Consider the following 13,752-nt stretch of genomic DNA (forward strand, 5'->3'; position numbering starts at 1 on the left):
TGCCTCAGGCCCCTCCCGGGATTTGCTAATGTACGGCATATAGGCCAGAAGTGGGACATCACATTGTGCTGGAACATCCTCCTAATAGCAACAAGCAACGAGGTACTTGAGGATGGTACGCCCAGTGTTTTACAGTTTCCGGGAGCCCTGCCCCCGGCTGCCCAGTCATCTTTCCAGAACTGTCATTGCCCATAGCAACGTCCAATCCAAAACTCTCCTCCAAAGTGCCCTTTCAAGCGGGAACACCGCATCCCTCCTACACTTTTGGGAGGTACAGCGCTTTGCTCATGGGATGCTCATTACTCTATTCCGATCCCCTCCTACCCAGGGTGATTTTCAGTCCCAGGACCTCGCTGGGGGCACCCCTTCGCACCGAGCCCCTGCAATCATTCCTCTGAATGCCTCACACTCTCGCAGACTTCCTTCACTACAAATGTATGCTATCCTGTTTCAACTCTGCCCTCTCTCAAGCTAAACAAACCTACTTTTCTTCACTAATCAACACACAGAAATCCTACCCACGCCGACTCTTCTCTGTCTTTGACTCTCTACCACCCCCAGCTGCCTCTTCTTCCTCCATCTCACCTCAGGACTTTGCTGACTATTACTTTGCTGGCAGCAGCGTTTAGGATAGATTGTAGTTGAGACAGGTGAGAGGCAGGAAGGCCGGACAGCAGGACGTTACAGTAATCGAGAAAGGAGAGAATGAGTGCCTGTGTCAGAGTTTTAGCAGTTGAGCAACAGAGGAAAGTGCATATCTTTGTAATATTGTGGAGGAAAAAATGACAGGTTTTAGCTACGCGTTGAATATGAGGAGACTGGGAGAGAGGAGTCGAGTGTAACCCCTAGGCAGTGTGCTTGTGCTACTGGGTGTATGATAGTACTTCCAACAGTAATGTGTAAGGAGGTAGTAGGACCAGATTTGGGAGGAAATATGAGAAGCTCCATTTTTGACATGTTCAGTTTAAGACGTCGGAGGACCATCCAGGATGATATAGCGCAGAGACATTCAGAAACATTGGTCTGTACAGCAGGTGTAAGGTCAGGTTTAGAAAGTAAATGTGTGTGTCATCAGCATAGACATGATATTTGAACCCAAAGATGGGATTAGGTCACCTAGAGAGAGTTTATAAAGAGAAAAGAGAAGAGGCCCCTGACAGAGCCCTGTGGTTCCCCCACAGAGAAATCGATAGAAGAGGCGGAAGTGTCAGCAAAAGAGACACTGAAAATACAATGGGAGAGGTAAGAGGAGATCCAGGATATAGCTTTGTTACGAATACCAAGAGTATGGAGAATGTGAAGGAGAAGCGGGTGGTCCACAGTATCAAATGCTCATTCCAAATCTTCAGGTCCTCTCGAATGTTTTGATATTTTTGGTGTAATTCGCTTGATAGATAGCACTATAGTCCTTAGTAATAAACACTCCCAAATATTTTATAGTCTGCGGTTGCAATTTAAAATCGAAATTCAAGAACAGCAGTTTCTCCACATCTTTTCCTAGATTTATGTTTAAAGCTTCGGATTTAGCGTTGTTGATTTTAACACGGATATTTTAAGGATATACAGTATGATAGTACGCTCAAAAAGATTGGCAGTGAGGTCATAGGCTTCAAAAGAGAGAGAATAACATAATCAGCGAAAAAGCGCTAATTTATATGAATGGTTATACAGTATATCCCCTGGATGCCTGTAATATGTGTATTTTTCCTGATGTTTGCTGCTAAGGGTTAAATGTATAACACAAATATGAGTGGAGAAAGTGGGCAACCCAGTCTGGTACCGTTTTAATGGCAACATTTTCAGAAGAGAAGCCCTAGCAAATTACTTTGGCCTTCAGTCCTTTGTAGAGAGAAATAATCGCTCTTACTGCTGCGGCACAGTTTATTCGAGCATTTGCCCGTTCTGTGCCGCAGCAGTAGCCTGGCGCGCGCCCGAGAGTGACGGGCGCGCGCCGAAGCAGCGGAAGAGCGCCCTCCGATCGGGGCGCTCTCCCTACCGCTGCCGGGTCCGCCGGGTCCCCCGGAACCCCCTGCCGCTGTCCCGCGATCGCGGGACACCAGGGCTCCCTCGGGGAGCCCCTGGACGCGCGTGCAGGGGGCGCACGCTGCCGAAGACGCGTGACCGCGCATCTATGACGCGCGGCACGCCGAGGGGCGGCCACTAGCAAGCCGGGAAATCTCCCGGCTTGCGGATCTGGCCGCAGTGTAATAAACTGTGTCGCCAGTGTAGGTACCTACTTTCAAAACCAGAAGCCTGAAGAATGGTTCTCATATAGGACCAGACCATCCAGTCAAATGTTTTCTCTGCATCAAGTTCTAGCAACATTGAGGGTATTTTATTTTGCGTGGCCACTTCTACTAGGTCTATTATTCTTCTGGTGCTGTCTGCGGCCTGTCTGCCAGGAACAAAACCCACTTGGCCTGGATTAATTAAAGTTGGGAGAATGGATTTAATCTATTTGCTAATATTTTGGAGAATATTTTTATGTCCACATTTATCAAGCCATGCATAGTCCTTCCCATCTTTATGGATTAGTGAAATTGAAGCTTCTATCATGTTTGCGGGGAAGGATTCATCTGCCAATCAATATCGCATATTACATCTTAGCAAGTGGGGGGGGGGGGGGGCTAGGATACTTGCAAACTTTTTATAATACAAATTTGAAAGCCCATCTGGGCCAGGGGCTCTAAATGCCTTCAAGTTCAAACCCCCATTATCTGATTGATCAAGTCCCGGCAGAGGAGTCAAGATTAGAACACATTCTAAATGTCATTCTACCTAAAGTCTAGAGAAACTTTTTTCCATCATAATGTCTACTGTAGTAATCGTGAAATTCTTTTGCTATGGATATTGGATTGGAAGTGTGCCAGATTTTAGCCTGATTGATTGGATATTGTACTGTCACGGCACCTTTTATTCTCCAACATCTCCGATTTATTTGGGTATTTTTTTCCGAATGCCACGCACTTCACCGCGTTCATGCCGCATTCATGCCGAGACAGCGCTAATAGTAATCAGTGAAAGTTTGTATATATCAGCACGCCGCCCATAATGTTAGTTGTTCCCACTCTAGCTTGCTTGTGTACCTCTAATACAGACCTCACACCTCACATAACTGTGAGACTGTAATGTTGAAAACAATTACAATACACGCAGCCGCGGCTTTAAATACCAGAACATGCCGCATCAAACACTGCATCTGCCCGCGGTTTTAAAAGTCGTGCTGAAATGGCCGCACGAGGCTAAAGGCGGCCGCCACTATATATGGAGCATTTGTTTCACAGTTGCGCTGCCAGCATCGAGTCAGGATTGTTCGCTATCTCAAAAAATTTCACTTTGACCATTTTAAAGATTGATCCACATATGATGTCAGGCTGCATTCCGCCTTAGGGTCCTATTCTATAAGCTTCGATAAGCCACTTATCGAGCACTTATCGGCCAAAATGCCTGCTGCTATTCAGAAAGACTCGATAAGTGGGCGATAAAGGCATGAATCGTCAAATTTTTCAGCCGTCATAAAAAAATCGCCGGGTGAGCAGCGATAAGCCACTTATCGGCAGGTTCTGAAACTCATGCAATTAGTGTAGCCATGATTAGCTTATTGAGGCGAATCGCGGCTCTAGAATGGCATGTTTCTCCCAAAATCCTCACTCTAGGAAAAGTTGGCGTGAGGCTGGTGAGATGCTGCTGAGAGGTGGCGAGACAGAATTTAGAAAAAAAATGCTTTTTTCTGCATCGGATTGATGCAGAGAGTCTCCGGAGCTGATACCCATTAATATCAGCACCAGAGACCTCGGCATGAATCCCATCCAATAAAAATGCATTTACAGGCAACTTCATTGCCTTAGCGGCTAACCGCTAAAGCAATGAAGGGCTTAACCACTCCCTCTACCCACCCACAAAGTGCCAAATACCCCCTTCACCTACCACCACTAACCACAATAAACATTAAATACACAACAACACTAAAACTCAACTTCTCTACACCCACATGATTGATATCAGAGGCTTCGGGTGTTTGGGGGTCCTCAATTGGTCCCCGCGGGTGTCTGGAGGCCCTTGGGTGGACCCCATGGGTGTCTGGGGGCCCTCGGTTGGTCCCCATGTGTGTCTAGGGTCCCTGTGGGTGGTCCCCGCAGATGTCCGGGGGTCCTCAGGTGTCCCTGTCAGTATCTGGGGGCCTTCAGGTGGTCCCGTGGGTGTCCAGGGGCCCGAGGGTGGTGTCCGGTGGTGTCCAGTGTCCTCATGTGATCCCCACAGGTGTCTGTGGGTCCTCATGTGGTCCCTGTGGGTGTCTGGGGGCCCTCGGGTGGTCCTCATGGGTGTCTGGGGGCCCTCGGGTGGTCCTCACGGGTGTCTGGGGGTCCTCCGGTGGTCCCCACAGGTGGTCAACACGGGTGTCTAGGGGTCCTCAGGTGGTCCTCGCTTGTGTCCAGGAGTCCTCAGGTGGTCCCCGTGGGTGTCTGAGGGTTCTCAGGCGGTCCCTCCGGGTCCCCGCTAGCCTGCAATACTAATCCTGTGGCAAAACAAAATGTAGAATATATTGAAATAAATACACCCCCTCCCCCCCAACACATACAGTACAGTAATGGGCAAAATAACTATTATCCACAAATGGATAATAGAGCATTTGCCCAATATAAAATTAAACATTATCCAGCCAGCATATGTAAAGTAAATAAAACGTTCAACTTACCCCTACCATCATGAAAAGCGTCCTTGTCAGCATACTGCAGTTCCATGTCCAACGATGCCAGCAAGAGTACCTGAAATACGATCTAATGGCCCCTAGCTCCTTAATCACCTTAGCGGTTAATAACCACTACAGTAATTAAAGGGTTAACCCAACGTCCATAGCTACCCACCAGGGAGGCCAAACCACCCACCACGGGACCACTATACCCACCCTCTACGTATTGATTGGCATAGTTGTATATCATACTCATATATTAAGGGCATGATAAGCCACTATAGCAGCCAATGGTCACTGTAACAGGGGACTTATCCCTGTTCAAAAATGTGCCTCTAATCCAGCAGTGTTGTGGTTAACTGCTGGAAGACAATTAACCAACACCACCTGGCTGATTACAGGTATCAGAAAAGCCTGCCTCTGAGACAGGAAGGGAGATTCTTCCTGAGCTCACAAGTGAGCTGAGCTGACCCAGGAAGCAGAAAGAGCAGGGAATTCCTTAGTCTCACACGTGACGTGGGACTGAACCAAGGAAAGACTGCACTGTCTTGAGATGCAGAGACCTGCATGCTGCCAGCAAGATACAGGGGACAATACTTCTAAACCTGGATCCTGACATTGCCTTATCGCACAAGGGTGTGGACACCAGGAGAACAGAGAAGCCTTCCCCTACAACTACAAGAGACAGATAAGACTTTTCTTATAAGACTGTTATCTATGTCTATATATATACACATATATATATATAGACATAGATAACAGTCTTATAAGAAAAGTCTTATCTGTCTATATATATATATATATATATATATATATATGTCTCTATGATTTGGGCTGGTGAATCGCTGGGCTAACCACGCAGTTAAAGAGAGCTGGACTACAAGTGTATATATACTCCAAAGTGGAGCAGATTTTGTTTGCTGATTTTCACGTTTGCTGTGTTTAAAGCGACAGGCGCAATAAAGACTTATTTTAATTTCACCTTAAAACAGTCTCCTTTGCGTACCTTTCATATGTCCTCTTACATATGGTGTCAGAAGTTGGGATGAGAGGTGGCCCTTGAAGTTCAAAGGGGCCCCGGAGACTGCCTGTGGAAATTTTTGTGCTTTTGCTTGCATAGTTCCTGCAAACAGTCTGAGCAACAAAACCAAAGAAACACATCCAGGCAGCAAAACTGCATTGCCTGTGAAAAATGTTGTGCTTATTTTCCTGCATATAGTTCCTGCAAACAGCCTGAGCAACAAAGCAAAGAATCACATGCAGCAGAGACCAGAATTAAAGGGATACACATCCAGGCAGCAAATCTACACTGTACTGAAGAAAGCCACAAAACCACAGCTGGACTCTTTTCCCCAATCTCAAGAGGCGAGAGAGAGAGACTGCTGAAGCAGGTAAACCTTACTTCCCTATCACAATAATGTGTAATTTGGTTGTTGAAAAATGGGCTTTGCCTTCCAGCCGTAGTCAGGGTTCAAGAAGTGAGTTAGCGCTCCAGAGAAGCTAGACTTTGTTTATTGTTTTCTTTTTTTTTTTAAATAGCGCTGAAGCAGTGAATACAGACAGTGACCCACGAGCTGTACTGATTCTGGAAGTAAAGGCTGCCACACCGCATAGGACTACCAGCTATGAATGGAGTATATGCAGAAAAGTGTGAAAATTAATGCAAGACTGTGCTGAAGCAGGGAAACTTTTACAGACGTTGACCGACGCAAGGTACTGATTCTGGGAATTTAAAATGGCCGCCCAGCTGAAGTCAAATACAGACTCTGCAAAAATGGGGAAGAAAATGTGTTCCTGGTGTAAATAACCCACCACACGGAGCAGTGTCCCTTCAGGCCTTATTCAGACGATGAGAGTGAATGCAGGCACAGTACTGCTAATATTGTAAAACTTACCCAAGGGAAGAAAAAGTCTACAGAGATGCTTGTGAGAGCTGCAACCTCTACAAGCAAAATATGCCCACCTGTAGGACTTCCACAATTTGGGGTTCTAGCAAATACAGTGATAACAGTTGCAATAGCGCCTCCTGAGGTCGTAAAGAAAAATTCACCTGATAGCCCCAAAATGGAGGACAAAATGCAGCGTTCCTGTAATGAATCCTACCCCACGGAAGAGTGGCCCTTCCAGTCCGATAAGGAGGAAGACATCTCTTATGGAGAACCCGAACCAAATCACACCCACAAAACACTCCAAGAATGGTGGGTGTGCCTGAACTCGGTACGAACCGAAAAGACCGCTCTCTATGATGACAAATGTGATTGGCAGGAGGAAGAGCAGGAACAGCAAATCGCTGAATATTTACGCCACCTAACACAACTGCAAGGAAAACATGGCGGATACAGTGAAGCTGCTAAAGTTTCAAATAAAGACGGAGACCCCAGTATCCCTGATGGGATGGAGTCGTCAAAAATAAAAAGGCGGAAAAAGAAAAAAGGGTCTTCACTTACCGTGGAAGGAACAGACACATCCAAAGATCCCACGGAGGAAAAGGGGGTACGAGATGCCCTGCAGCCTAGAGAAAATGGAGAATTCGTCCCGCGGATGACCGAATATCCAGAGGACCCAAGGCAGAAGTCGTGTACCCCAAAGAAGTGTCTGTCCAGTGCTTACAGTGAGAAACCCTCAACCAACCATACCAGGGAAGCGGAAGCGGAACCAATAGGTGACAATCCCTTGACCAGCCCTGAAGATGCCCTGAAAATTGCCAGGCGTTACTGTGATCTGCTCCGTGAACAATTGAAACTGAAGAAAGATGTTTACGTAGAGCTACAGAGAAATAACGTGGAGCTACAGAAGAATGTGCTCACAATTTACTCTTTGGCCAGAACAGAATTGGACGATCTCAAGACGGAGCTAGATACTGCAAACGCTACTAATCCACCATGGTGGAAAAGCAGAGCCAATCCAATAAAATAATGGCTAACATGAAGCAGAAGTATGAGGAGGCACTGAAGGAGATTACAGTCTTTCAGCAAGAGGTTCACACTCTTCGCATAGAGCTGAATGCCTCACAACAAAAGGACAACCTCTGATGACAAAGGTGGACGTATCCCAGAAGGAGGTCCAGACACTCCGCACAGCACTAATGCCTCACACCATGAGATCGGCAGCTGCCGCACAAAACTGGAACTCTCCAAAAAGGAACTTCACAGTCTCCCTGAGGAGCTGGACAATTCTAAAAAAAACTATTGTCTATCTTAATATAGATCTCAAAGTCTCTCAGAAGGAGCTTCAGACCCTCAACCTAGAGACGGAAATCTCACGCCAGGAGACAGTCAGTCTCCAAGCAGAGGTGTGAAAATGGAAGGCGGACTACAAGGAGGCCCTGAATATTATAGAGACTGAAAAAAGAGAAAATTTAAGACAAAAAAAAGAAAATTCTGAGTTGACAGACCACGTCAATGGAAAGAATGAAAAGCTCCACGAGTTGAAAAAAATAAAGAAACTTCTCGAAGGTGAAAAGGTTGAAGCAGAGCACCGACTGCAGAACCAACTTCAAGGTCTGCATACACACCTCCAGAATACCAAGGAGAAACAGCGAACTCTGCAGGAAGAAAATCTGCAGGCTGCTAAAGAGGTACAAGCGCTGCAGGAACGTTTGAATACCCAGTGTGTCCCCACAGAGCAGTATGAGGAGCTAAAGGCCACGCTGCATGTCACCAGAGCATCGATGGAGGCGGAGCTTTGATACCAGGTGACTCTGTATGAAAGGGAGCGGGAGAAGGACCAGAACCTGGTGCAAGAGCTGAAGAGACAGAGAGTCTGTTCCATCCCCTTGAGTCAGTTCACCAAGGAGAAAACAGACGCAGCGGCAACCTTGACGACAAAAATTACAGAGCTACAGAATATGAAGGAGACACTTACACAAACTAAGAGAAAGCAAAGTGCACAGATAAATTCCCTGAGAAGAGACATGCAAGACGCACTTAAAAAACAGGGATCTCTCGTGGATGAGATTACAGTACTACAAGGACAAGTATTGACCCTGACCAAGCGTCGGTATCCCACAGCCACAAAAACCCAAAGAAAAAAGGGTACAGTGAGAGCTGGGAACACTGCTCATTTGAAAAACAAGGTTGCAAAGTCTAAACCACCTAAGCAAGCACTAGCAAAACCTTCAGCTGGCCAACAGGCAACACAAAAAGGTATACGTGCCGAAACAAACCCAGAAAAATCCTTAGCTGGTGAAGCGGAGAAGATAGGACGTTCTCAGAAAACGGAGGTGGAATTGCAACTCAATCCCAAAGAGGCTGAACTGGCAACTCCTTTGAGTGGAGAAAGTGCAGAAAGACAGCTTTAAGAGCGGAAAACTCAAAGGGCTATTCTTAACCGCTTTGCAACTGTCGCCATACAGTCTATCTACAAAAAGAGGAGCACCCAATACAATGGAAATCTCATGACCACGCACTCAGAGAAAAGACTATACTTTGAAAAAGTCCTCCTCGAGCGATTGAGGAGTTCGGAGCTCAAGCACCTTCGGGAGGAGACACAAATAAACTGGAGAAAGGGCTCCAATCCCAGCGGTACTGAAGGTTCTCTTCCTCCATCCACTCTCATTTAAGTCACAGAAAGATCTCGAATGAGAGTGGAATGATGGGCTTTGGCCGTGGCAAGCCCGAGCTTCCCACAAACAGGGGAGGTATGTATCAGGTGACTTATCCCTGTTCAAAAATGTGCCTCTAATCCAGCAGTGTGGTGGTTAACTGCTGGTAGACAATTAACCAACACCACCTGGCTGATTACAGGTATCAGAAAATCCTGCCTCTGAGACAGGAAGGGAGATTCTTCCTGAGCTCACAAGTGAGCTGAGCTGACCCAGGAAACAGAAAGAGCATGGAATTCCTTAGTCTCACACGTGACGTGGAGCTGAACCAAGGAAATACTGCACTGTCTTGAGCTGCAGAGATCTGCATGCTGCCAGAAAGACACAGGGGACAATACTTCTAAACCTGGATCCTGACATTGCCTTATCGCACAAGGGTGTGGACACCAGGAGAACAGAGAAGCCTTCCCCTACAACTACAAGAGACAGATAATACTTTTCTTATAAGACTGTTATCTATGTCTATATATATACATATATATAGACATAGATAGTCTTATAAGAAAAGTCTTATCTGTCTATATATATATATATATATATATATATATATATATATATATATATATACAGTATATATATATATACATATATATATATATATATATATATATATATATATATATATATATATATGTATATATATATATAAATGTTATATATCTCTATGTTTATATCTCTATATCTCTATGATTTGGGCTGGTGAATTGCTGGGCTAACCACGCAGTTAAAGAGAGCTGGACTACAAGTGTATATATACTCCAAAGTGGAGCAGATTTTGTTTGCTGATTTTCACGTTTGCTGTGTTTAAAGCGACAGGCGCAATAAAGACTTATTTTAATTTCACCTTAAAACAGTCTCCATTGCGTACCTCTGCACATGTCCTCTTACAGTCACCCTAATAAAAAAGCATGAAGGCCAAAAATACACAATAATACAAGATATACACAAGCACCTAAACACCCCAATTCAATAAATAAAAGCACTAGCCAACCAATTAAATAAATTAAAGCACTAGCCAACCAATTAAATAAATAAAACACTAGCCAACAAAACAATTAATGAATATAAATCAGTAGCCCACAAAACAAATAATTAATTTAAAACGCTAACAAATCCTGACATGTACTAAAAACTAGCGATCCAAATTCCAAGCAATTGAATCCAAACAATAAAACAAATAGAAAAAATTATAATCAATTCAAAACAAGAATTTGCCAAAAATGCATTGGCTATCACTGTATTTATCTATACCCTTAATACATTATCAGTCAATAGGCAATCACAAACATACAAATAAATAAAATGAAAAAACCTGAAAAAAACACATTTATATACATTCAAAATTTATCTTACCTTTAGAAGTCTTCACCCTCCGAATCCTGTTGTATCTGGATCATCAGCCGCAACCGCGACATCATCAGCCGCAATCCAACGCCATCCACCTTGAAGACCAGCAACAGGTAAAATAAACCTTCTTTCTTTTATCTTCTATCACCGTCTTCTTTCTTCATCTGTCATTATTTTCTTCTTTTCTTTAATCTTCTTTCTTCATCTGTCAATCCAAAGCCCCACGGTAAATCTACAACAGGATGTTGTCTCGTCTGCTTCTTGAGGTAAAATTAGACGTACAGGTCTTATACAGTATATGGCCTGTAATGTCACATTTTATGGTCAGATGGTACAGCTCCAATCCGATTGGACACTGTATCATGTACCCACCTCTTTTTTTTTTAAGGATGTGACATCATCTCCAAAGGAGGTACGTCACATCCTTAAAACCATGTGGCTATATCCCATGGTATTACAGCCAATGGGATTGAAGACAATCCCATTGGTTGATGTACCATGTGATAGGTCACATTAGTTCAAAAGTATGTGACATCATCCCTTAAAGTGACATCACATCCTTTTGAATTAATGTGACCTATCACATGTACAGCAACCAATGGGATTGTCTTCAATCCCATTGGCTGTAATACCATGATATAGCCATGTGGTTTTAAGGATGTGATGTACCACCCTTGGACATGATGACACATCCTTAAAAAAAAAGAGGCCGGCACATGATACAGCGTCCAATCGGATTGGAGCTGTACCATCTGACCCTGAAATTTAACATCACAGGCTATATATAATGTCTGTACGTCTCAATTTACCTCAAGAAGCCAATGAGACAACATCCTGTTGTGGATTTACCATGGGGCATTGGATTGACAGATGAAGAAAGAACATTAAAGAAAAGAAGAAAATAATGACAGATGAATAAAGAAGATGGTAATAGAAGATAAATGAAAGAAGGTTTTTTTTACCTGATGTTGGCCTTGAAGGTGGATGGCGTTGGATTGCAGGTGATGATGTCGCGGTACAAGAGCTTGCAGATACAACGGGATTCAGAGGGTGAAGACTTCTAAAGGTAAGAGAAAAATTGAATGTGTGTAAATGTCTTTTTTTCCCGTTTGTTTTACATTGTATTTATTTATTTTTATGTTTGTGATTGCCCATTGACTGATAATTTATTAATCTGTGCCGATAAATACAGTGACACAATGCATTTTTTGGCAAATCCATGTTTTGAATTGATTGTAATTTTTCTATTTGATTTTATTGTTTTTTTTTTTGTAACTTAGATTTTATTGCATTTTTCCAAACAAGTGATACAGAATACAGTATACATTACATTCATTGATTTTATTGTTTTGATTCAATTGTCTGGAATTTGGATGGCTTGTTTTTAGTACATTTCAGGATTGGCTATCATTTTTAATTAGTTAATTGTTTTGTTGGCTAGTGGTTTAAATTAATTATTTGTTTTGTTGGCTAGTGGTTTCAATTAATTATTTATTTTGTTGGCTAGTGCTTTTATTGTTGTAATTGATTGTTTGGCTAGTGGTTTTATTTGTTTAATAGCTTGCTTGGATAGGTGGTTATTTAATTGTATTGTTTTGGAATAACATAATTGTAATACAAAAAGTATGTTGGTAAGGTAGCACTCCACAAATAACTAAATGTATAAATATAAACTATAGATAACTTGGTGCACAGAGGCAGGGGAGACCTCTGACCCCCCGAAATAATCAGATATATATATATACAAAGGGGCCCCAGCATGCAAATAGATACAATAGACAATTGTCAATTTTTATAAGTCAATAAAAGTGTATTTGGCAAAATTTGTAACAGCTGTACAATATACCCAAATGCAGGGTCTGGAGATCACATCACAACAACTATAATAATGTGGAGGGAAGGGAGTGGTTGGGGGTGAAAAAAAAGGGGGGTGGAGGATAACAACAATGTGACGACAAAAGGAGGAAAAAAACAGGAAAAATGTACACTGCCGACACAGTTTATCCGAGTGCGGCTCATTCCGCAAGCCGGGAAATGTCCCGGCTTGCGAGCCGCACTCCCTCAGCGTGCCGCGCATCACCGATGCGCGGTCACGCATCATCGGGTGCCAGCGCCCCCTGCACGCGCGTCCAGGGCTCCCCGAGGGAGCCCTGGTGTCCCGCGATCGCGGGACGGCGGCAGGGGGTTCCGGGGGACCCGGCGGACCCGGCAGCGGTAGGGAGAGTGCCCCGATCGGAGGGCGCTCTTCCGCTGCTTCGGCGCGCGCCCGTCACCCTCCGGCGCGCGCCAGGATACTGCTGCGGCCAAGAACGGGCAAATGCTCGAATAAACTTGGCCGCAGCAGTATAATACCGTAAGAAATGTCGTCACATTGTTGTTATCCTCCATCCCCCCTTTTTTTTTCACCCCCAACCACTCCCTTCCCTCCACATTATTGTAGTTGTTGTTTCACGAGATGTGATCTCCAGACCATGCATTTGGGTCATGTACACACCAAGTGTAGTGTACTAAAATCCTCATTGGAAGTGGGTGCCAACATTTAGAAACTTTAACCCACAACAGTTTCTGGCTGACCTTACCAACTGCCCTTGGTAGAGAATAGACTTAATACCCGACCCCGATTCTGCACTCAACTATTTCCAATCCGAATTCTTATAACTCTGTGATACCCATGCTCTACATCGCAGAATAAGAGTAATGAGGGCCCACCTTCCATGGGTTACAACTGACCTTGTAGCACTTTTCAGGGATGTCATGTGGAAAAACTACAAATTAACTGGACTACCAAGGATCTTAAAAACTACAGATGCCTCCGGAACATGTGCACAAGGCAAATAAGACATGCAAAGGCACAATATTACTCTGAAAATCTTCACCAGAATACATCAAACCAGCTAACTTCTGGAAGGTTACCATCAATATATTTCAGCCTTCTAACCATGAACAACCAAGTAATATCACTAAGGAGGATATTACTCTGACAAACCCCACCGACATTGCAAATGCATTCAATGATTACTTTGTGGGTTGTGCTACTAACTTATTAGCAAAACGCAACCCAAACCACAAACATGAACCCCATTCTGTGAGTACCCCCATAGCCCCACCCTCG

The sequence above is a fragment of the Ascaphus truei genome, chromosome 4 (genome assembly GCF_040206685.1).
Source record: "Ascaphus truei isolate aAscTru1 chromosome 4, aAscTru1.hap1, whole genome shotgun sequence".
NCBI classification, from domain to species: Eukaryota; Metazoa; Chordata; class Amphibia; order Anura; family Ascaphidae; genus Ascaphus; species Ascaphus truei.